This window comes from Cnephaeus nilssonii, assembly GCF_951640355.1.
Source record: "Cnephaeus nilssonii genome assembly, chromosome: 5".
Classification (NCBI taxonomy): Eukaryota; Metazoa; Chordata; class Mammalia; order Chiroptera; family Vespertilionidae; genus Cnephaeus; species Cnephaeus nilssonii.
Genome location: NC_137076.1, coordinates 107,959,769 through 107,984,573, shown reverse-complemented (window position 1 = coordinate 107,984,573; position 24,805 = coordinate 107,959,769). Strand labels below are relative to the sequence as shown.

The following is a 24,805-nucleotide window of genomic DNA, read 5'->3' as shown; positions in this document are numbered from 1 at the left end:
GCATTTCACTAGATGCATATGAACCAGCACATGTGGCTCATAATCAGGAGCAAACCCAGTCCATAGAAACAGACCCACGAGTTACAGAAATGTTGGAATCTGCACACGAAGACTTTAAAAACAGCTGTTATAAATATGCCAAAGATTTAAAGAAAACACGAACACAACAGAGCAAAAGAGAGGAAACAAGAAAGAAGCAAATGGAAATTCTAGACCTAAAAATGAGAACACATGAACTAGAAATTCAATAGACGGGCTTAACCATCCCTTGGACCTTGCAGAAGGAAACACAGACAAACCACAGTGAATTTAAAAACAGGACAAAAGGAACGATACAACTGAGACACAGAGGGGAACGAAAGGATGGAAAAGAACGAATCAAAGAACCAGTAAACTGTGGGGTAGACCTGGAGGCCCAGAAGGAGAGGAGAAAAGCAAAATTGTGGAAGAGAATGCTTTAAAATTTTTTCCAGATTTGATGAAATATATCAACCCAGAGGTCCAAGAATTTCAATCGATTATAAGCAAAGTAAACAAACAAACAACCCCCCCCACACACACACATAAGGCATATCGTAACCAAATTGCTGAAAATTACGTATAAAGAGCGATCTTAAAAGTAGACAGAGGGAAAAAAAAAAAAGACACATTCAATGCAATGGACTAGTGATAAGAAACACTGCTTATTCCTCCCGAAAAGCAATGCGAGGAAGAAGACAATGGAACTATATGTTTAAAGTGCTGGAATAAAGCATCGAACATGGAATTCTTTATCCAGCGAAATCTCTTTCAAAAATAAGATGAAATAAAGGCTCTTTCTTCGACAAACCCAAAGCTGAAAAAATTCACCCCCAGCACACCTGCAGTGTGAAGAATATGAAAGAATATTCTTCAGCCTGGAGACTCAGATCTGCATGAACTGGAGAGAGCCCAGCATGGTAGCTGGGTGAGCAAATAGAACCTATTTTTATTTGTAGTTTCTTTAAAAGATAATTGATAGCGGAGGGCAAAAATAACGGCAGTCTATTGTGCAGTTAGGAAAATGCTCAGAAGTAAAACATAGATCCCAGTAACCCAAAGCATCAGAGGGGCTCAGGGAGAGCACACTGCAAGTCTTTACGCGGTATGTGAAGTGACAGGTAAAGACCAGGCGGCCCTGGCCGATGTGGCTCAGTGGTTGGGGTGTCGGCCTGCGGACCAAAGGGTCCCGGGTTCGATTCCAGTCAAGGGCACGTACCTCGGTTGCAGTTCCCGGCCCTGGTTGGGGGCATGCAGGAGGCAACCAATCCATGTGTCTCTCTCACATCGATGCTTCTCTCTGTCTCTCCCCCTCCCTTCTACCCTCTCTAAAAATCAATGGGAAAAATATCCTCGGGTGGGGATTAAAAAACAAAACAAAATAAAAACAAGGCGGACGTGATATAATGGCAGAGTAGATACAATTAAACACAAGGTAGGCTGTGATCAAGGTAAAGATGCGTTTCGGAAGCCACAGAGCAACTGCGCACGTGCACGGAGAGAACAGGCAGGAGGCTGACCAGCCAGCAGAGAGGAAGTGGGAACCCAAAGACCTTGATCAACCCACAGGCAGGCCGGCCGGCGAGGAGGGGAACTGGGACAGAGAGCAGGCCCGTCAGAAAGGAAACAGAGACTTAGATGGCACATGCCAATGGGCTACACTCTGCCACGAAAAGCCAGAAATGGTCAGAGTGGGCCCAAAGTGCTTATACAATATGCTGCTAATAAGAGACACTTCAAATATAAAGACATGGGCAGGGCGAAAGTAAAACTGTGGCAACATGTCCATCAAAACTGGAGCCATTGACATTAGAAACGCAGACTTGGGGAAAAGGAGTGTAGGCAGAGGCCAAAAGGGACATCTATATATATAAAAGCCTAAGCGACCGAACGACCGGTCGACCGGTCGCTATGACGCACACTGACCACCAGGGGACAGATGTTCAATGCACAGGGTCGAGCTCCCTCCTGTCTGATTGGGCTGAAACTGGCTCTCTGACATCCCCCGAGGGGTCCCGGATTGTGAGAGGGCAGGCCGAGGGACCCCACTGGTGCACGAATCTGTGCACTGGGCCTCTAGTCCTATCTAATAAAAGAGTAATATGCAAATTGACCATCACTCCAACACACAAGATGGCTGCCACCATGTGGTCAAAGATCCTGCCCCCATGTGGACACAAGATGGCGGCCACAAGATGGCCAGCAGGGGAGGGCAGTTGGGAGGGACCAAGCCTGCAAGAGAGGGCAGTTAGGGGGGGCCAGGCCTGCAGGAGAGGGCAGTTAGGGGTGACCAGGCCTGCAGGAAAGGGCAGTTGTGGGGGGAACCAGGCCTGCAGGGGAGAGCAGTTAGGGGTGACCAGGCCTGCAGGGGAGGGCAGTTAGGGGGTGATCAGGCTGGCAGACAGAAGTGGTTAGGGGCAATCAGGAAGGCAGGCAGGCGAGCAGTTGGGAGCCAGCAGTCCTGGATTGTGAGAGGGCAGTGGGACATCCCTCGAGGGGTCCCAGATTGGAGAGGGTGCAGGCTGGGCTGAGGGACAGCCCCCCCCCCCCCCGCCTGTGCATGAATTTCATGCACCGGACCTCTAGTTTTATTATAATAATGGAGTCAGTTCAACAACAAGATACAACAATCTGAATGTGTATGAACTTAATTATAGAGTAATGGGCAAAAAAACCAAACAAGTGGATAGAACTGAAGGGATTAGCCAAGCCCACAATTAATAGTTATAGATTTCTTTTTCATTGTAATTATTTATTATTTTTTAAAAAGCATAGTTTATTGATTTTCAGAGAGAGAGGAAGGGAGCAGAGAGAAACATCATAACATCCATCGGCTGCCTCCCACACACCCCTCCCACCCACTAGGGATCGAGCCTGCAACCTGGACATGTGCCCTGACCACGGACGATGCCCAACCAATGGAACCCATCGGCCAGGACTCTAGTTGTAGATTTCAACACTCCTCTCTCAGTAATTGTTAGAACAAATAAATAAAAATCAAGGAGATGGAAGATTTGGACAACACGATCACCACTTTACCTGGTGGGCATCTATTTACAAAACACTCCAGCCAACACCTGCAGACCCTGCAGAATACAGAGGCATTTCGAATGTCCATCCAACGTTCACCAGCACCTTCTGCTGGGCCATAAAACAAGTCTCCACAGCTTTATAAAGATTAAAATTATAAAAAATATGTCCTCTGACACAAGGGAATTAAATGAGAGACGATAATTTAAAGGCACCTGGAAAACCCCCAGATACTGGGAAGCTAAGTGGCAGTCCTAAATAACCCATCGATCAAAGAAGACACAGAAAGGAAAAACTGAAAATATTTTGACTTGAATAGAAATGAAAACAAAACACCAAAATGTGTGGCATGCAGCTAAACCAATGCTTTGAGGGAAAGGTATACGTCTAAATGCTTATGTTAGAAAACAAGGATGATTTAAAATGAGGGTTCTGAATTTCTACATGAAGACGCAGAAAAGCCAAAGTAGGGGAAGGACAATAAAGAGTGGGAAAGCAAGAAAAAAAGAAAATTCAGAGCAATGTGGAAAAATCAATGAAATTAAAAGCTGGTTCTTTGAAAATATCAACAAGATTGATACACCTCTAGCTAGAGTGAGTAAGAAAAAAAGGGACGAAATGAAATTACCAATATCAGGAATGAGGAATGAGATATAACTACAGACCCTCTGGGCATTGGGACAATATTATGGAAATACTAGAGGCCTGGTGCATGAAATTTGTGCACTGGTGAATGGGGGAGGGGTGGTCCCTCAGCCCGGATGGCGAGAGGGCACAGGCCAGGCCGAGGGACCCCACCTGTACACAATTTGGCCTAGGGAGGGACGCAGGAGGTTGGCCAGCTGGGGAGGGACCGTGGGAAAGCTCCAGCGAATGTCCAGCCCATCTTGCTCAGTCCTGATAGGCTGGACCCCAGCAGCAAGCTAACCTACCAGTCAGAGCGTCTGCCCCCTGGTGGTCAGTGCATGTCATAGTGAGCGGTTGAGTGGCCTTAGCATATCATTAGCATATTACGCTTTGATTGGTTGAACAGACGACCGAACAACCGGACACTTAGCATATTAGGCTTTTATTATATAGGATCGTAGAAAACTTTATGCCCACAGATTCTACAACATAGGTGGTAAGGACACAAATGATTTGAAAGACACACATTCCCAAAATTGACCTCAGGAGAAACAGACAATCTGAGTGGGCCTGGCTCGTGCACGCAGCACGTTTTGAAGTCGTTATCAGAAACCCTCCCACAGAGAAAGCTCTCGACTCACATGGCTTCACCGGCGGATTTGGTCGAACATTTAAGGCAGAAATGGCACATCTTACACCAACTCTGTCATAAACTCACGGAGAACCCTGTCACCTCCTTTCACGTGGCCAGCGCTGCGCTGATGCCTAAGCCCTGGGAGGGTCGGCCCGCAGGCCACGCTGCCCAGCGCTCGCTCACGGAGCGTCCCGGAACCGCTCTTCGTGACAGCATACACGCGCCAGGCCCAAGCCAGAGGACAACTGCAAAGGGTGAGGATTCATTCCTCCTGTGCAGTGGCAGCATCATTGATTTATTCATTTTAAATACATTTTACTGATTTCAGGGAAGAAGGGAGAGGGAGAGAGAAACATCAATAAGGAGAGAGAATCATGGATTGGCTGCCCCCTGCATGCCCCACACTGGGGATCGGGCCGCAATCCAGGCCTGTGCCCTGACTGGGAGTCAAACCCGGGACCCTTCAGTCCACAGGCGGATGCTCTATCCACTGAGCCACACCAGCCAGGGCTGAGCGGAAGGGTTTACAATCAGCGCACGGACCCGCAGGAGACCCAGTGCCGAGGCCCCAGGTGAGCGGTGGGAGGCCGCGGCTCCTGAGCCGTGTGGCCGGGATCGGATCCAGGTCAGTTCACCCTCGCTCACCCCCCCCCCCCCCACCTTCCCAGCACCAGGCAGCCGAGCGTGCTCCGTCCCTCCCCTGCCAGCGAGCCTGGCCCCTGGGATGCAAACCCCTCAGGGAAGCACCGAGCCTGGGGGCACGTCAGGAATAACTAGGAGTGAGCAGGGAGGGAGGTGACTTTCCGGCTCCCCCTCCCCCGCGTGATGAATCCCCGCTTTTTACATGCAAATGTCTCCCTCCTCCTGCGGCAATAAATAACTGCGTGCTGGATGCCTGCTTATCACTCATCCGCCAGGTGCCAGGTACCGGTCTGCTTCCTCGCTGCCTCCTATCACGTTGGATTTCTTTAACCCTTCCAGGACCCCCTGGCGGGGTGGCGACAGGGATGGCAGGGGGTGACCACAGAGGGGGCCGAGATAGGAGGTATTAGCCGCCACGAGGAAAAGGGGGGTGTCCAGTGAAAAACACCGCCAACTGCATCTGAGTAACCTGAGGCTGGGCCCGGAGCAACACACCCGAGCAGCCACAGGCACGGCCGACGCCATCCGCAAGGCGCCCTCCCTGCCCGTCTCCTCGACAGGAACGTGGGGCCACTTGTCACCTCCCTGACACTGAGCGCTCCCCGACACCTGGTGCTCCCCGACACTGGGCGCTCCCCGACACCCAGTGCCCCCCGACACCAGGCGCCCCCCCGACACCAGGCGCTCCCCAACACCCAGTGCTCCCCGACACCTGGCGCCCCCCGAACTTTCTCCACTGGAACCTCTGCAAAGGCCAGCCCCCAGCCCCCCAGAGCGGGTGGAGGGACCTTTTCCTTCGGAAGGAGTTGTCCTTGCTCCCAGGACCCCCAGCTCTGCCCCCCCCTCCACCTGACACGGGCTGAGGGCGGACACGGCACGTCCGTCCTGCCCAGTGGCCGCCTTCGTGGTCCCCTGGCCTCCGCCTGCCAGCCCGCCTGGGATTTTCCTGTAGGACAGGGCTTCTTAGCTTCCTTCTTCTTCTAAACTCTGTTTATGGGCTCCAGAGAGAGGGAGAGGGAGCGGGAAACATCCGTGATGAGAGAGAATCGGGATCGGCTGCCTCCTGCACACCCCCTCCAGGGGATCGAGCCCACAACCTGGGCCTGTGCCCTGACCGGGAATCGAACCGTGACCTCCTGGTTCCTGGGTCGATGCTCAGCCCCTGAGCCACGCCGGCGGGCGAGACTCATGTTTGTAAACACGTGAAGTGGCACACGGGTTACAAAGGAGCCGTGAGCCTGGAGTGGCGCTGCCGTGTCCAAGCACTGACCACGTGTGCGCTTGCGCACTAACGCATCCGGGACGACCTGGTAGCACGGGCCCCACAGCCCCCCCCAGGTCGGACACGGGCCGGGCACACGCGTGTTGAGACAACGTCTGGGATTTCTGTGGGGGAGTTCACAGTGCGGGTGCCCGGTGCCGGCCGCCTGGCCACACTGGGAGGAGACGCCGGCCTTCACGGGGCCCGAGACAATAAAGGCGCAATGGCTTCCGTGCCAGCCCACGGGAGGAAACGCGCCCGGGCACACCCGCCATCCCCTCGCACCACCGCGTGTCTTCCCTGCGGGACCCGGAGGCCAGGGACCCGCTTGTCGCCCTACGGCGGTCACGGGGCGCCTGTACCCTGCCCGCCGCGTTCGCAGATGCGGAGGGTATGCGGCGTCCTGGGCGCGGGCGGCGTTTCCGGCGGCTCCTGCGAAGGCTGAGAGCCGGGGCCTTCCCCCCCCCCCCCCGCCCCATGCGGACTCGTCCCCTCGGCACCGTGTTCACGTGTTTCCCTATCTCAGCCGAGATGTGACGCCCACAGCACAGAACCGCCACTTCACATGCAAAGTCCACGTGTTCGGTGCTCACCAGGTGTGCCCTCGCCTGCCTCATCCAGGCGTTTCCATGGCCCAGAGGCCCCTGCCCGGGAGGGGGGCTGCCTTTCCCGGCGGGGCCCACAGGTGGGGAGCCGGGTCCGACGGGTGCTCGCGAATAACAAACGCCCAGCAAGGTCCCCAAGTTCATGCCGACGCCCAGCCCCCGCGCCCCAGAGCCAAGTGCCTTCACAGACAAGCCTCGAAGAGGGGGCTGCGCTGGGACGAGGGAGGCCATCGGAACGGGTCTTCGTGGGGAGCGGGGAGAGAGAGTCGTGGGAGAGTCACGAAAGGGAACCGGGCCATGCGGACACCAGACCAAGGAGACTGCGAGTAAAACTGTTGTCAGACGCAAAGAAGGACGTTATTATCGATAAAAGGGTCGGTCGATCGATGGAATGGAAGTTACAGACACAGCTGACGACGGAGTCCCCGGGACGCAGGGGCAGAAACCGGCAGAGTTAAAGGGAGGGACCTCTCGCAGCGAGGGCCGCCCCTCCAACAGCCTCTTCCAACACGACGAACAGCGGCGGATCGATAGGGAGCGGCGGTGCACGCCATCACAGGACGAGACGGGGCAGAGACGGCCTGACGGCCCCACGGGAGGCAGGAGGCCAAGAAATGGTGAGAGAGACCATCGCAGGTGAATCCGGAGAACACGCTCACGGCGTCACACGTCACATACGACGAGCGCACAGGGTCACAGGAGAATGGGGTTTCAAGGGGACACACATTCAAGGGGCCAAATGCGCCCTAACAGGTTTGGCCCAGTGGATAGAGCATCAGCCTGCGGACTGAAGGGTCCCGGGTTCGATTCCGGTCAGGGGCATGTACTTTGGTTGCAGGCACATCCCCAGAGGGGGTGTGCAGGAGGCAGCTGATCGATGTTTCTCTCTCATCGATGTTTCTGACTCTCCATCCCTCTCCCTCTCCCTCCCTCTCTGTAAAAAATCAATGGAATATATTTAAAAAAAAAATAAAGGGGCCAAATGCGCCCGGCCAGCGTGGCTCAGTGGTTGAGCATTGACCTATGACCCAGGAGGTCAGGGTTCAATTCCCGGTCAGGGCACACGCCCGGGTTGCGGGCTTGATCGCCAGTGTGGGGCGTGCAGGAGGCAGCGATCGATGATTCTCTCATCACTGATGTTTCTCTCCCTCTCCCTCTTTCCTCTCTGAATCAATAAAATTATATTTAAAAAAAGGGACAAGGCGGCTTGCAGGCTGCGAGGAGCCAGCGCCCCCTCAGGGTCACGTGCCCCCTGCACGGCCTTGGAACCCGGAAAGCAGAGCCGCGAGGCAGCCGGGCAGAAACGGCCGAGTCGCTGTCGGTGTCACAGTGCGAGACGCCCCGCGGCCCCGAGGACGGACACGTCAGAACGGCCAGAGGACGGAACATACGTAACACGTGTGCTCTAACGGACCGGCTGAGGCTCTGTCCCCAGCCATCGGCCACCGGGAGGCACACGGCTCCCCGACGCACACGCAAGTTTACAGACATTCACCACGTGTTTCTGAGCCTCCAGGGAAACGCCGAGCGACAGGGAAGAGCGGAAGCGGCACGGGGTAGGACTGCCGATAGAAGACGCAAAAATGACAACTGCTAAAGGGCGCCGCCGCCAACCTCCACGCCCACGCCACGTGCAAAGGGAAACAGACGCTTGTTCAAAGGAACAGCCCGAGACCGCGGACTGCGGGACGCCGAGGCCAGCAGGGGCTGCGTCCGAGACCGGCTTCTCCCTCTGCACGTGCTCCCACGTGGCGAGGGCACAGGCCGCTGCGGGGCCGCAGACCACAAGGTCTCCGAACGCCCGTCCACGTGAGTGCGCCATGAGGTGCCATTTCAGGTCAGTGTCGGGGAGAAGTTCTCGGTGACCGTGGGGATAACGCGCCAGCCGTGGAAAACGCGCGTCTGACCCTGAGCCGGGAAGGCTCCTGGACCAGGCGCAGCGAGGGCGTCGGGGGGGCAGGGCGGGGGGAGCTGCCGAGGCGCTGAGCAGAGCGGGATGAAGCGGTCCGGGCGCAGCCAAGCTGACGTGCGGGCGAGGCCAGGACAGCCCGCGATGCCGGGGAGCGGCCGCGCGTCCAGGAAAAGACGGGGGACGAGGCAGAGAGGGAAGAAGGGGCACCCAGGGCCGCGGGATCCGCGCAGGGAGCCACAGCTCCAACAGAGGCGCCCTGCCGCCCGGAGCTGCCCAGCTGCCCCACGGGACCCAGGAGGGACCCCTCCCAGGGTCACCTCCTCCCAGGGTCACCTCCTCCCAGGGTCACCTCCTCCCAGGGTCACCCCCCTCCCAGGGTCACCTCCCCTCCCAGGGTCACCCCCCTCCCAGGGTCACCCACCTCCCAGGGTCACCTCCCCCTCCCAGGGTCACCTCCTCCCAGGGTCACCCACCTCCCAGGGTCACCTCCCCTCCCAGGGTCACCCCCCTCCCAGGGTCACCCTCACCTCCCAGGGTCACCCCCCTCCCAGGGTCACCCCCCTCCCAGGGTCACCCCCCTCCCAGGGTCACCCACCTCCCAGGGTCACCCCCCTCCCAGGGTCACCTCCCCCTCCCAGGGTCACCTCCTCCCAGGGTCACCCACCTCCCAGGGTCACCTCCCCTCCCAGGGTCACCCCCCTCCCAGGGTCACCCTCACCTCCCAGGGTCACCTCCCCCCCCCAGGGTCACCCTCCTCCCAGGGTCACCCCCCTCCCAGGGTCACCTCCCCTCCCAGGGTCACCCTCCTCCCAGGGTCACCCCCCTCCCAGGGTCACCTCCCCTCCCAGGGTCACCTCCCCTCCCAGGGTCACCCTCCTCCCAGGGTCACCTCCCCTCCCAGGGTCACCTCCCCTCCCAGGGTCACCCTCCTCCCAGGGTCACCTCCCACCTCCCAGGGTCGCGGGGGTTGGATGAGTCAGCAGACGCCTGGAAGGGCCCACGGCGCGCCCGCCTGGCTGCTGCTCTCCCCGCAGCGTGGCCTGCGCTCCAGTGGCGGCATGTTCTCGGTCGTGGTCAAGTTCTGGCGAGGGTGCAGGGGGAGAAACACCCTCAGGCTGTCTAGGTGAGAACATCACCGGTCCAGCCAATTCCGGCGGGCACCCTGACCACACCCGTGAAGTCACCATGCGTGTCCCCACGCCTGGCAAGTCCCGTTGGCACCGAACCTGCAGAAACAGCGCCTCTGACAGACGGCGGAGAGACCAGCAAGAGCAGAAAGGGCAGACCCTAAATGCCACAAAGGGGCTGGCCCACGAACGGTGCTTCTCGGGAGGCCTCGGAGGTGCTAAGAAGGGCCAGCCCGGCCGGCCTGGCTCGGGGCGTGAGCGTTGACCTACGAACCAGGAGGTCAAAGTTTTGATTCCCAGTCAGGGCACAGGCCCGGGTTACAGGCTCCATCCCCAGCGAGGGGCGTGCAGGAGGCAGCTGATCACTGATGTTTCTATCTCCCTCTCCCTCTCCCTTCCTCTCTGAAACCAATAAAACGTCTGTTTGAAGCAGAGGCTAAAGGAAGTAATGGACGTTAGTGTCCGGGGGGCAGGCATGCGCGTGGCAGACGGCTCCGGCCGGATTTTAGGTTTGGAGGGACCCTTCAGAACCCCCCTGGGTCACCCCGCAAATGAGCAGCCCAGCCTGGGTCACGTGTGTCCCTCTGAGCGGGGTGCGCCCCGCACGTGCCGGGCCCTGGGCCGGTGGGAGCTGGCTCAGTCTGGGGAGGAGGGCGGTGTCCCCGCCCCGCAGGCAGGAGAGGGCAGAGCTCCGGGTCCGAGGCCGCCGGGCCGGTGGGCGGCGGGGCCCACGCTCACGCGCTGCCCGGTGAGGGACGTGCCAGGTGAGTCACTGGCGCCCGCGGAACAGGAAGGGAGGGGGCGTGCCGGGCGCAGTCTGACTCAGGCAGCCTTTCGGGCCTCTGGCCAGTCTCAGGGGCCCCCCTCTCCCGGGGAACGGCCCACGCCCCGCCGCGCGGCGACCCGCTCTGTCCAGAGCCTCTTGGTGCCGCCCGGACCTCCGGGTTTGAAGTGAAACAGAAACCGGGTGCCGGTGTCCGGGCTGCGGGAGGCGCACGGCCTGCATGCTCCGTCATAACACACGTCTCCCCGGAAACAAGCCCGGTGTCTCAGGGGAGCTCGCGTGCGTGTCGTTTCACGGGGCTCATGACGGAGGCGGGCGCAGCCCAGGGGGGAGGGGGAGAGGGAGCCCGTGGCCACACGCACGCTCCCAGCCAGTGAGGGCCCCACCCCCACCCACTGGAGCAGCATCGCAGGGAGCAAGGCCGCAGCTCCGGGGGCACCCCCATAACGCGAGGGCGCGGCCCCCGGGGCGCGGGAGCTCAGGCCAGAGGCTGCAGGCGGAGCCCGGATTTCGGCGAAGACACAGGCGGGACCACATTCGGGCGGGAGCAGGGGCGGCCCGTATGCCCGGGCGGGTCCCCAGGTAGAAACGTGGGTGTCTGGAATGCTCCCCGACCCCCAGGGCACCTGCTCCAGAAACTAACCAGGAGCGCACGGGGCAAGGCTGGGGGCCTGCTGCTCCCCTGCCCACCCGAGTGTCCGCTGAACCCCGCGATCTGGGCGAGGGGCGACCCAAAGGGGAGACGGAAACTGACTGGGAAGCCCCCGCTCCGTGCAGAAGCGTCACCATGGGGTGTGGACACGGCCGAGCTGCGAGGTGCCCGGTGCCGCCGGCTGGGGGCTCCCTGTGTCTGCGGGGCTGTTAGGAAGCGCACCCACCCAGCGCCGCGGCGACCCCTTCCTCGTCGTCACCAGGGAGATGGACGCCAGCGTCCCGGGGGGCGGGCAGAGGGAAGGCCCCGCTCCCGCCGAGGAGGAAGGCGTGGCCCACAGAAGTCCCGACGCGGGAGCTCAGTTCACAACGGCGAGCCTCGCCCCCTCACAGCCTGCTGTCCCCGCCGCTCTCCACCCCCCACCGCCCCTCCGAGCAGCCCCGGGCTGGGGGGGGGGGAGCCCTCCTCTCCATCTGCCCCTGGAGAGACAAACCTCGGGGGCAGATGTGCTCACGGTCACGCGCAGCCACGGACAGCCACACGGGAAGGTTCCGGGTCCCGACGCGCGAGGCGGAGGTGACTAACCGGGCTCGGCTTCAGTTTTCAGTCGCACACCCACCGCCGCCCTGCTCGCCCGGCCCGGCCCCCAAGAGGAAGCCCGCTTGGCATCTGCCACTTGCCCTGGCTCCTCGCAACCCCTCACGCGGGCAGGCCGAGATCCGGGAGAAGGGACTCAGCGCGGGCTGCCCGCGCCGCCACGTGCCTCCTGCAGGTGAGACATCGCGGGAGCACCCACGGCCTGCGGGCCACGCCTGCTCACCGGGCGCACACGGGGCACACTGCGGAGCGCGGGGCATGGCCGTGTCTCCGAGTCGGAGCGGGGAACGGATGGGCGAGGTCCGAAGCCTGAGCGCGGGCGGGACGTGCAGCGCGGATGGGGCGGGGGGGGGGGGGGTGGCGGACATCGCAGTCTGACCGCGGGTCTCCTGCTCAGCAGGCGGACATGCGAGGCGGCCGGCGGGTAATGCCTGGCGCTCAGGAGGGGCGTCCGGACGGGACAGGGACGCGGGTCGTGAGCACAGGTGGCCTTTGAAGCAGCGAGCCGGGTGACGTCACCGGAGGAGAGCGGAGGGAGGAGAGGGCCAAGGCACCGTGGCCTCGGAGGTCGCGGACACGTGGGAATCAGAAAAGAGGGACCAGGAAGGGTGGGCATGACATGAGAGACAACGAGAGAGGGAGGGAGGGAGAGGGAGAGGGAGGGAGAGGGAGAGGGGGGGGGAGAGGGAGAGGGAGGGGAGAGGGAGAGGGGGGGGGGAGAGGGGGGAAAAGGAGGGGAGGGGGCCCCACAGGCCACACGGACACTGTGCTCCGAGGGAGAGGGCGGTCCCGAGGTCGGGCCTGCACAGGCGAGGGGTGGACACTGGACGTGGCCAATGGAGGCCACGCCACGGCCCGGGCACAGCCCTCTGTTCTGCCATCGGCAGGTGGTCTCTCCCGCCTGGAGAAGTTAGAGACACCCCCCCGCCCCCCGCCCAGGCCACCTCACACCTCCCAAACACAGGACCAGGGGTCTCCGGGGCCGTGGAAGGACCGCCCTAAGAGTGGGGAACACGTGCTTCTGAGTCAGAGAACCCACCAGAAGGGGTCTCCACGCGCCTCCCTCTCGCCCCCCCCCCAGCAGGGGCGGCCTGGGGCCCAGCCCCCCGCCCAGTGGAGGTGAGCGGGCTGGCTTCGCAACAGCTTCTGAGAACTGAAGACGGAGCTGGAGAGAGGGCGAGGCGGCATTACTCAGCGGAACGTAACCCTGAACCAACCGGACCGGGACCAACCAGACCTGAACAAACCAGACCGGGACCACCCGGACCTGAACCACCCGGACCTGAACCACCTGGACCGGGACCACCCGGACTGGGACCCGTTTAAAAGCGACCTGGGCCGTTTCTTTGTAGCGAACTTCATGAGTCACACAACGCTACGCAGACGCCCGACGGGCACGGTGTTGGTAAAAGGCGGTTTCACTTCACACCGACGTCCATCCCCTGAAATAACCGTTCACCGAACCCGGGCGCGCCGGCGCGGGCTGTGCCCATCGGGTTACAGGGGGTCGTGGCACCGGGACTCGGGTCGGGGGCACCGGGACTCGGGTCGTGGCACCGGGACTCGGGTCGTGGCGAGTGTCAGCAGCGTCCCCGACAACCGCACACGGGGACCCACCCGGGCGCTTGTCGGGGCGGCGGGTGAGCGACTGTGGTGGGTTCGTGCCGCGCAATCCTGTGCAGCAAGGACCCGAGTGACTGACTGCTACACACAACACGCAGGGAACTCGGGCTGGAGACGAGAGAACACGCGTGTGGTTCCGTGTATGTGAGGTTCAAGGGCAGGTGGGGGAGGAGCCGGGACGGGGCGTGAGGCCCCCCCCCCCCAGACGCACGGGAGGGGCGTGTGCTGTGCACCGGCTCAGGGTACACAGTCCTCTCCTCCACCGACCGGGGGCTCCCCACCCCCACCCCCGCAGCGGAGCGCCCCGATTGCCCCGACGGGGACGCTGGCCTCGGAAGTCACCGCCAGTGAACGTGTCCTTCAGGCGGGGCCGCCCAGCAGACCTGGGGGCAGTGGAGACGGGAGCACCCGCCCGCCACGCTGTCCCTCTCCTCCTTTTTAAGGAAAGCGTTTTTATTGGTCTCAGAGAGGAAGGGGGGAGACAACAGTGATGAGAGGATCACTGACCGGCTGCCTCCCGACGCCCCGACGGGATCTGACCCTGACCTCCTGCTCCTCGTGGGCGCTCAGCCCTGAGCCGCGCGGCCGGCCACGCTCTCCTCAGCCTCCTGTTCCTGCTTGTTTCTCACTCATAAAAGGGGGCTCATGGCACAAGCCGTCAGACACCCCAACTCTCCCCCTTCCGCCCAACCACCGGCCCCGGGCCCCGGACGTCCGGACGGAGCAGTTCCTTCCAGACACGCCTGTGCGCGCCCCGGGCAGCCCCCCTCCGCCGCCGGGGCTCAGAGTCCTGCACGGGGCCGCCTGCCCTCAGGAGCGTGGGTGTGGCTCCCAGCGCCCGGACACAGGACGGTGAACACCGCGTGCAGGACGGACAGGGTGTGCGGGACGGACAGGGTGTGCGGGAACGGACACAGCGTGAGGGACGGGCACGGCGTGCGGGATGGACAGGGCGTGTGGGACGGACACCGCGTGCAGGCGGGCCGAGCAGGCTGGCGCCGTCGCTTCTGCCCGCGGAGCTCCCAGCCCGGGTCCTCGCCATCGTGGGGTCAGTGCACGTCGCCAAAGCGAGGCGTGGGGCGCCCTGGCCCCCCCCTGCCAACACCGGTCCGTCACACCTCTGGATGCCGCCAGGCTGACGGGTGGGAACGGCAGGTCCCTGCTCACGCCCAGTGAGGCGCTGAGTGGGGGGAGGAGGCCACGCTCTCTGTGCACGCGCCTCCTGGCAGCGGGGTCTCTGGGTAGGACGCCCCGACGCTGCAGGCGGCTCTCGAGGTCAGCGGCCCGGCCTGTGTTTTCGGCTCTGGCCAATCCGCCCCCCCCCGCCCGCCCCCGCTGTTTGTCTGCGTCCCGACCGCCGTGGGAGAAGGGCTCCCGGAGAGCCGGGTGGGCACAGCCTGTCCGAGGTCAAGGATGAGCACCAAGGAGCAGGGGCGCCTCGAACCCGCGTCTGCGGCCACAGCGTGAGCGCCGTCTCCTCCCCCTCGGCCTCAGACCCGAGGCGGAGCTCGGACCTCCCATCGCGGCCTCCCTCAGTCTGACTGTTTGTAAAACACGACCTGGTCGTGCAAACTCAGCAGGCAGCAATGTCGGGGGGCCATTGGGGGCCGCTGGCCACATGGGGCTTCACCCCGTCCCACTCCCAGGGGCCCTGGGGTCAAGGCCGAGCAGAACAGAGGCTGTTCGGGTTTTTGAATCCTCACCGGAGGGTGTTTTCCCATTGATTTTCAGGGAGAGTGGGAGAGACAGACAGAAGCATCGATGTGAGAGACATCGACGGGTGCCTCCTGCACGCACCCCCACAGGGTCGGGGAACCTGACACCAAGGTGCGTGCCCTCGGCCGGAATCGAACCCGGGACCCTTCAGGCTGCAGGTCGTTGCTCTATCCAGGGAGCCACACCGGCCAGGGCAGAATGGCCGGTGTTGAACCGACTTGAGGAGGCTCCGTGCTCCGTGGCCCACCCTCCGCCTCATCCCCATCACCTGAACCCGGGACCCAACCCGGCCTTTCACCCTGAGGTGGTGCCTCCTCCACCGCCTCCCCCCCAGCCCGACGCGGCCCTTCCGTCCGGCAGCTCGTCTCGCTGCGGGAGGACACGCACCGCCCGCCCGCCCGCGTGGGAAAGCGGAGGAGGAGGTCGGAGGTCGCCCGCGCAGCACCGTCTCCGCCGGGAATCGTCCCTCCACCTCTGGGCCCCGAGCCCCACCCTCTCTCACCGGGCCTCCCGCCGGCTCCTCCACCGGCCCCTCCGCCGGGATTCCTTTCCTCCCGTGAGTCTGAGCCACACGCCGGCTGCGGCTCACAGTCCACACGGCACGACCGCTTCAGGACATCAGGCCTCGCACTCCCCCTGCGTCCCCACAGCGCCCCACAGCGCCCCACAGCGCCCCACAGCGCCCCACAGAGCCCCACAGCACCCACAGCGCCCCACAGCGCCCCACAGCTCCCCACAGCTCCCCACAGCGCCCCACAGCACCCCACAGCACCCACAGCTCCCCACAGCGCCCCACAGCGCCCCACAGCACCCCACAGCACCCACAGCGCCCCACAGCGCCCCACAGCACCCCACAGCTCCCCACAGCTCCCCACAGCGCCCCACAGCACCCCACAGCGCCCCACAGCTCCCCACAGCGCCCCACAGCGCCCCACAGCTCCCCACAGCTCCCCACAGCGCCCCACAGCGCCCCACAGCACCCCACAGCACCCACAGCTCCCCACAGCGCCCCACAGCGCCCCACAGCGCCCCACAGTGTCACCGAGCAGCCCCCGGGGCGTTCCAACCGGGCAGCATCTCCAGGAGAGCGAGGGTTACGGCCCGTTTTAAAGGATCGGTGAGGAGGAATGCACACACAGGCGGCCTCCGACACGGAATAGTATGCAGCCCCGAAAAGGAAGGAGGCGGACACCTGCTCCCACGGGGATGGCCTTGAAGTGACTGGGCAGGAAGCCAGCCGCCACAGGAGAGACCCTGTCTGCCCCCCCCCCGCCCCGCCCGGTGGGCCCCTGGGGGCACCAGGCTCAGAGGCAGAGGTGGAGGGAGGGCGCTGGGCCGGGGCGGGCGGGCACGGCCTCCTGTGGGAGGTCCAGGGGGGGATGGCGGCACCTGGGAATGAGCCCCTGGCACCCCTGCACCGTGTAGGGCTCAGATGGTAGCGTCTGTGCATGTGCATTCGCCGCCATTGAAACCGCACACGGAGCATCTTCCTGGCAGGCAGGACTGTGGGCCCAGCCTGCGGGGTCGCTGCCGGCGCTGATAAGTCCACGCCGAGCTGGGAAGGAGGCTGGGCAGGTCCCCTGCCCTAGACCACCCGGCCACGGCCACGGCCACCCACAGCGTGTGGGGGGGGACGCAGGCGGAGGAGCGTGCGGGCGGAGGCGCTCGCCCGGCCCGGCCCGGCCGGCTGTGCGCGGAGCAGGCGCTCCTGAGGGCCAGGACCCACCAGCACCTTCCTGCTTCCTGTGGGGCGACCTTACCCCTCAGGGTCATGAATGTCAGGGGAAATTTTCACCTACAAGTCAGAGGCCTGGAGAGAAGGCAGGCGGCTCCCTGGGGCACCCCTCCGGCGGCCCTGGGCGCTGAGCCCTGGGGGCTGGCCCCTCTCCTCTGGGCCCTCCAGCCTCGGCCTGACCCAGGGAGGTGACCAGGCCCAAGGCCGCGAGGACCTCATCCTCCGGTTTGTTGGGGACCTGGCCCGGCCACAGCCTCCCATGCAGTCCCTGTGGGAGGGCCCCCCCCACCCCCCCAGGCCCCAGCTCTCAGGAGCCTCTGAGTCAGGCCTGGCTGAGGTCTGGAGACTTCCTGTCCCCTCAGGTGGTGGAAGAGGCTCTCCTCCTCCCTCCCTCCCTCGGGGCAGGTGTGGGGACGCTCTGGGGGTCACCCCCCCCCCCCGAGGGGCTGGCGCTCTGCCCGGTGGACACTTGGACGGTCAGAGAACCGCGGAGTCTCAGGGAGGTGCAAAGTGGAAGAAAGAGAAAGGCTTGGAAGGGGGGACAGAGAAGCGGGGGGGAGAGATGGAGAGATGGGGAGAGAGGGAGAGAGAGAGAGAGAGAGGGAGAGAGAGAGAGAGAGGGGGGGGGGAGAGAGAGAGAGAGAGAGAGAGAGAGAAGGGGGGGGGGGGAGAGAGAGAGAGAGAGAGAGGGGGGGGGGGGGGGGGAGAGAGAGAGAGAGAGAGAGGCCGAGGGGCCCAGCACTGGGCCAGCAGAGCCAGCCACTCCCCACCCCCCACCGCCACTCACAGCCCACAGCCCCCGATGCCCAGGCATCCCGGCAGGGGACCCTGTGCCCTTGAATACCTTCCCCCCCGTCACTCCCCCCACCACGAACAGGCTCTTTCCCCCAGTGCGCCGCCCCGCCACCGACTCCCCCCTCGGTCCCCCACCCCCGCACGTCCCCTGAGCCTACCTGGGGCGCTCATGCTCTGCCAGCTGCGGGCGCCTCCTCCATGCAGGCGGCGGGCTTCCTCCTGGAGGCCCGGCCCTGGCCCGGCCGCACCGTCCAGCGCCCGCTCGGGGCTGCGGGGCCGGGGGTGGGGGGTGGGGGGCAGCACGCCGGGAGGCAGGAGTCGGACACCAGAGGAGGCAGAAGAGAAGAAAGAAGAGAAAGTGTGTCACCGCCGGGCGGGCGGGGGAGGGAAATGCAAACCCGACAGGAAATGAGGCTGAAAATGCAAAAAGTTAGAGAAGGCGATAAGGAAGCGGGGGAGGGGCGGGCTGGGTCCCAGGCCGGGAGCAGGCCAGGTGGTGGGTGCGGTGGGTGGGCCCTGGGTGGGGCGGGGGCAGGGCCCTGCGGCCAGGCCACTGCCCAGTGGGGGAGATGGACCCCGTCAGCCCCCTCCCAGCCTGAAACCTGCCAGGCGGGTGTGGCCTTGGGAGGGGCCCCCAGAATGGAGGGGAGCACCGAGTCGGGCCGCCGGACACTCCTGGCCTCCCCCCCCCCCCACCACCCTGCGGGGCCCGGAGGCCCTTTCCCGGTGGGGTTCTGGTTCATTCCGGAACCCGCTCTGCAGGAAGCACACCGTGTCTGCCCCGCTCGCCGGCCGTGGGCCCCAGCCCAGCGGGTCCGAAGAGCCGGGTTCCCGCTCCCGCGAGGCCCGCACGCACACGGGTCCGCACCTCCTTGCTCAGCTGCCGACTTCACAGGCTCCCCCTCCGGGCCCAGCCTCACGGGCCCAAACCAGAGCGTCGCCCCCGGGCTCCCTCGCCGGCCCCTGTCGTCACCCGCGGGGTCACAGGGTCTGACCTCGCACAGCGCAGAGTGGTCAGCCGCCATCGCCATCGCCATCGCGTTCAAAGCCGCGAGGAACCGGAGCGGTGCGGGCCTCCTCCCGCTGCCGCGCTCCTCCGCTGGGATGGCGGCGGGATGGCGCGCAGGTGTGGCCACGGAGCCGTCCCCCCGGCACCTGAGCACACGCAGCTGGAGGGGCGCGGGGCGAGCACCGTGAACTCCCCGCGAGCGGCGCTGAGCATGCGCTCTGCTGGCTTGAACACGCGTGTGTCCTCTGTCCCTCTGGCATCGGGCCTTGCTTTTCGGAACACGTTTCAAACCAAGTTGGAGACGTCAGGCCACGGCACCTTCCCTTTGATTTTTTTGTTGATCTCAGAGAGGAAGGGAGAGGGGGAGAGAGAGACACATCAGTGAGGAGAGAGAATCATGGATCGGCCGCCTCCTGCACGCCCCCCACTGGGGATCGAGCCCCCAACCGGGCATGTGCCCTGAGCGGGAATCGCACCGTGACCTCGTGGCTCAGTGGTTGGTTGTCGGCCTCTGAGCCACACCGGCCGGCTCCACCTCACCTGCCAGTCCTCCCGCCCGCGCGTCATTCGCTAGAGGCTTTGCTGGTGGGAGTGACGGTCAGACTTACACTGGGCCATGAAGTGAGCTCTGACCTCCGTGCACCGTGTGCCCCCCCTACCTCCCCACCTCCCTCCACCCCGCCTGTGAGAGGAGAGCTGGGCCTGGGGCCCCGGGGAGGCTCTGACCTCTGGCTCTTCGGGGTCTGGACAACGCCCTGCAGGCCGGGCTGCCACCACCCCGCCTTCCCGGGTGACACCCCTCTCCTGTGTGTGTGTGTCCGCCATGGTCTCGCCAGCGGAGGGCACCTGTGCTGGCTATGGGTCACCTTGGCTCACTCGCCGTCCACGTCGCCGCGGCACTCGCCCCAGCCTGTCTCTGCGGGCATGCGGCGGGGCAGGCCGTGTGGGGCAGCCCGACTCACCCTGGCACACTTGGCATCCTCGCTCCGTCCCTGTCCCCTGGGCCCAGCTACTGGGAGGCTCCGGGTGCCCGCTGCCCCCGTGTGGGCGCTGAGAAGGAAAGGCGAGTCTTCCTGCTACACACACATCCATGCACACACCATGAACACATCATACACACATCCATGCACACACCATGCACACAATCCATGCACACACCATGCACACACCATGCACACACCATACACACATCATGCACACATCATGCACACACCATGCACACAATCCATGCACACAATCCATGCACACACCATGCACACACCATACACACACCATACACACACACCATGCACACAATCCATGCACACACCATGCACACAATCCATGCACACACCATGCACACAATCCATGCACACACCATGCACATACCATGCACACACCATACACACATCATGCACACATCATGCACACACCATGCACACAATCCATGCACACACCATACACACACCATACACACACACCATGCACACATCATGCACACACCATGCACACAATCCATGCACACACCATGCACACACCATGCACACACCATACACACACCATACACACATCATGCACACAATCCATGCACACACCATGCACATACCATGCACACACCATGCACACAATCCATGCACACAGCATGCACATACCATGCACACACCATGCACACACCATGCACACACCATACACACATCATGCACACACCATGCACACACCATGCACACACCATGCACACACCATGCACACAATCCATGCACACACCATGCACACACCATGCACACACCATACACACACCATACACACAATCCATGCACACATCATGCACACACCATGCACACACCATACACACACACCATGCACACATCATGCACACACCATACACACAATCCATGCACACACCATGCACACACATCCATGCACACACCATACACACATCCATGCACACATCCACGCACACACCATGCACAACCATGCACACACATGTCTGCGTGCTTTCTTCCCGTCTGAGCACAGACCAGGGGACTCCTGTGCAGGGAAACTGAGGCCAGCGGAGGAGCAGGGCGGGCGGGGACCCAGCTGGAGTCTGGAGCCACAATTGCCCCACAGAGGGAGCGGCCCTGAGCCACGGCTCTGCGCTGGAAACCACGGAGGGCTGCCTGGGGGAGGCGTGCAGAGGCTTCTCCCAGGACCCTTCACCCCGAACTGGCATCTCAGGACCGAGGAGGACGTGACAGCAGGATCCTCGTCCGAGCTGCCCGACTGGATGGAGCTCAGGACGTCAGTTCCGCCCCCGAAACTGTCAGCCGTCGCTACGCCCCCTTCTCACGGTTGCTCCCCAACAGGCCCCATGTGTCTACCCACGCTCCCCGACTGAGTGTTCCCCCCCCTGAGAAACCGCAGCCCCGAGAGGCGCCCGGGCCCTGGCCGAGGACCAGGACGGGACAAACGAGCGCTGCTTTTACCCAGACCCCGTCGCGACGCTGAGTGTGCGGATTTCTGTGCGGCACCGAGAGCGACATGGGATGAGGGCGGGAGCCCAGGGCCGCAGCGAGGCGTTTCCGGACTCCTGATCTGAGACTTAATCTGCCGCTCTTTCCCGGTGCCGCGCCTCGTGCCGCCGTGTGGATTCGCCCCCCATCGTGTCGGGAGCAACGCGGGACCTCCGGGCCTCCGTTCTGTTCTCCGCGCTTTCTACTTGGATGCCGTGACCGCTGTCTCTGTCTTGGCCCTTCGAGCTCATTCCTCCCGATTCCGGGTTGTTTCCCAGCCGCGTCCCTGCCGCTGCCGCTGCCCCTGCGAGAGGTGACCCAGCGGCCCAGTGCCCCTTCGGTTCCCGCGCCCGGGAAAGGCCCGTTCCTCCTTGTGCCGCCCGTCAATGCCCCGACTCCTTTTTAAATTCTTGCGGAAAGCTCGGCTCCGATCCCAGAGGGCACGCTCCCCCTGCGGCTGGTCAACGACGCTCACAGGCTCCCAGCGGCTCTCGCTGTCAACACGAGGAGGGCCGTTTGTGTGTCTGGGTGGGGGCACCTCGACATCCCCTCCACGCGGGGCTGATGGGGGCGCGTCTTGCAAAAAACGTGCAGAACACGGTGGGCTGCCGGTGCTGCTGTGGGAACCGAGGGCTGCGGGTGGAGAGGCAAGTGGCTTGTGGGGGGCCCTCTGGGTGCCACCGCATGAGGCAGGCGGATGCGAGGAAAGGTGGGCTCAGCCATTCGCAGCAGCTGCGCTCGGTCCATGTTTCCTTCCCGAGGGGACTGAGGAGAGCCGCCGACTCTGTTCATCAGCATGAGGGCAGCTGGCACCTCACAGCCGGTGGCGGTGCGGGGCCTGTGGGGGGCGGGGCGCCCCCTAAGCAATGAGGGATTGCGGTCAGCACGGGCCTGCCAGCCGGCGGAAAGCGGTCCCGGACGCTCCGTCTGTCTGGGGAGCGGAGTGAGCAGCTGGGACCGAGGAGGCCCTGAGTCGCTGGGACATCTCCTCGGAGTCCTCCCTCCGCAGGCTCCAGGGCGCCCTGTGCGCGTGGTCCCTGTGTGAAGACGGGCGCCAAACCGGCCGGCCCTGCTCATCCCTCCCCAGGCCGCCCAGGGCTCCCCTCCCGCTGCGGAGAGGGCAGCCGGAGCCACCGGCCGCGGAAGGAAGGCCGGGGAGGCCTGTGTGCAGCGTCTGAGCGGGAGTCAGGCTCCTTAGAACACCCGCACGGCCGTACAACTCGCCCCTCAGACGCCCGCGCCCGCGCCCGCGCCTCCCAAGGCTGTCCAGGGGCTGGGCTAGGAGGCGTCTCTCGCGGGTGTGCCTGGCGCTCCGTCTGCTTCCGAGGGCCCGCCCGCCCGCCAGGCCGCTCCAGCGCGAGAGGGGAGCTCCCATCCGTCACTGTCGTGGACACCAATGTGGGACACTATGTTTCTGAGAACGCACTCAACCTTCGGGCGGCGCCCTCGCACCCTCACATCCTCTGGCACGAAGCGCGCTGTCACCGCGCGGACCCGGACGGCGCAGAGTGGGCAGGTGTGTGCTTCTGACCTCGGGGCTTCGTTCTTTCTTTAAATATATTTTATCGACTTCAGAGAGGAAGGGAGAGAGAGAGAGAGAGAGAAACATCAGTGATGAGAGAGAACCATGGATCGGCTGCCTCCTGCACGCTCCACACTGGGGACCCCGAAACCCGGGCCTGTGCCCTGACCGGAATCGAACCGTGACCTCCTGGTTCCTAGGCCGACGCTCAGCCACGGAGCCACGCCACCGCCCCCCGGGTTTCTCCGCAGAGGAGCCGTGTCGTGGGCAGCGGCCACGTCCCCGGCTCGGTCCCGGGTGCAGCGTGCCGGAGCCGCGCGGCGCAGTCTGCAGGGAGGAGATGGAAGAGCACAGGCCCGGGCCGAAAGGGACGCAGGCGATTTCATTCCTCAGCCCGCGCCGCCGCCTCTCCCGGGCGTCCAGCTCCGCGCCCGCCGCCGTCCCCAGTGCCGCCGCTCCGGCCCAGGCACCGCGCTCCCCGCGCCAGCTCTTTCCCGAGTCCGAGCTCCGTCACGTGACCGCGCCAGCACGCCCAGGATCCGCAAACACGAGAAAAGGCCTGGACACGGAGCGGCTTGGCGGGCGATCCGACATGGCCGTGCGGGCAGCGTGGGGGTCTGAGGACACGGGGGTCTGCCACGGGCAGCACAGACCGTGAAGGGTACAAGAGGCCCGGTGTTACTTAAAGATGGCGCGGACCCGGTGAAAGGGGACGATACCTGGAAGTGATCGTGGCCGCAGGCTTTTCTGACACCAATGACGTGTGCACGGCGTCTCCCCGGTAAAGAGCATGACACGCAGCCGCCAGGGTGACGCGGGTCTGTCCCTCCGACCTCACCCAGCCCATGGCCCGGCTCCTCCTGCCACCCCACTCCCCTGCACCCCTTCTCCCCTCGCCCACCCCAGCGGTGCCTGGGTGCCTGCACCGCCATCGGGTCAAACAGCAAAGAAACTCCTGGCTGAGCGCGGGCTCCTCCCCCGTCCCAGGCCCCCGGGCCGTGCGGTGCAGTCCCCGACTTCACGGCCGCGGGCAGGTGCGCCGGGAGTTGCTGACGGACGTGGAAATGCAATAACAGGCGAGTTAAATAGCACAGAACAGCGCGTGCCCGGGCAGCCAGTGCCACCGCAATGATGTGAGCGGGAACGCCAGGGGGTACGCTGCTCTCCCGCCCCGTGTCCTGGAGTCCGTGTAGTCAGAGCTGAGCCCGCAGCGGGGACGACGGTTCCAGGCGGGGACGTGCGTGCACACGCGTGTGGCCTGGCCCTGGTGCGGGGTTGGTATGAAGAAAGGCCCTCAGGCCTCAGCCCTGGGCGGGCACCAGTCCTCTCTCGTGCCAGCACCTGCGGGCACCCACTGAGGTGCCATCGCCCGTTGGCGCAGTAACGCGGAACCCTGTCCCCACGTTCACAGGCTGGGGCCCGGCCCCAGGCCCTCAGCAGGTGGCTGTTTGGAGGTGGGGCCTTAGAGGGAAGGAAGGTTCACCGAGGGCCTGTGGCGTTTTCACAGGGGGAGGGGCCGAGGACTGAGCAGGAGGGTGACCTGGGGGCCCCGGGAGGAGACGGCCGTCTGCACGAGGAGAGGCCATGGCAGGAAGCTGCCCGGAGCACCTGGACCTGGCCTTGAGCCCCAGGCCCGGGAGAAACCAGCGCCTGCTCCGAGCGCCCGGTCGGCAGCCCCCGAGCTGACAGGCACCGGACCCGGGTCTCACTCAGCCTGCAGGCGGCGGCCCCCGCCCCCCCCCCCCTCCCCCCCGAGCTGACAGGCACCGGACCCGGGTCTCGCTCAGCCTGCAGGCGGCGGCCCCCGCCCCCCCCCCCCCCCCCCCCCGAGCTGACAGGCACCGGACCTGGGACTCGCTCGGCCTGCAGGCGGCGGCCTCCCACCTCCCCCCGAGCTGACAGGCACCGGACCTGGGACTCGCTCGGCCTGCAGGCGGCGGCCTCCCACCTCCCCCCGAGCTGACAGGCACCGGACCCGGGACTCGCTCGGCCTGCAGGTGGCGGCCCCCCACCTCCCCCCGAGCTGACAGGCACCGGACCGGGAC

The 24,805-nt window shown here is 63.9% G+C and overlaps 1 protein-coding gene across 2 annotated transcripts in view; it reads right to left on the bottom strand.

Annotated features, from left to right (window-relative positions):
- CARD11 (caspase recruitment domain family member 11) overlaps nt 1-18,139 on the bottom strand; it is a 74,990-nt gene extending 56,851 nt beyond the window's left edge. For both annotated transcript variants that reach the window (XM_079770808.1, XM_079770810.1), the window contains exon 1: nt 17,917-18,139. The gene's annotated coding sequence lies outside the window, so the exon portion shown is untranslated. The remainder of the gene's footprint in view (nt 1-17,916) is intronic.
- Nucleotides 18,140-24,805: the final 6,666 nt, after the last annotated feature.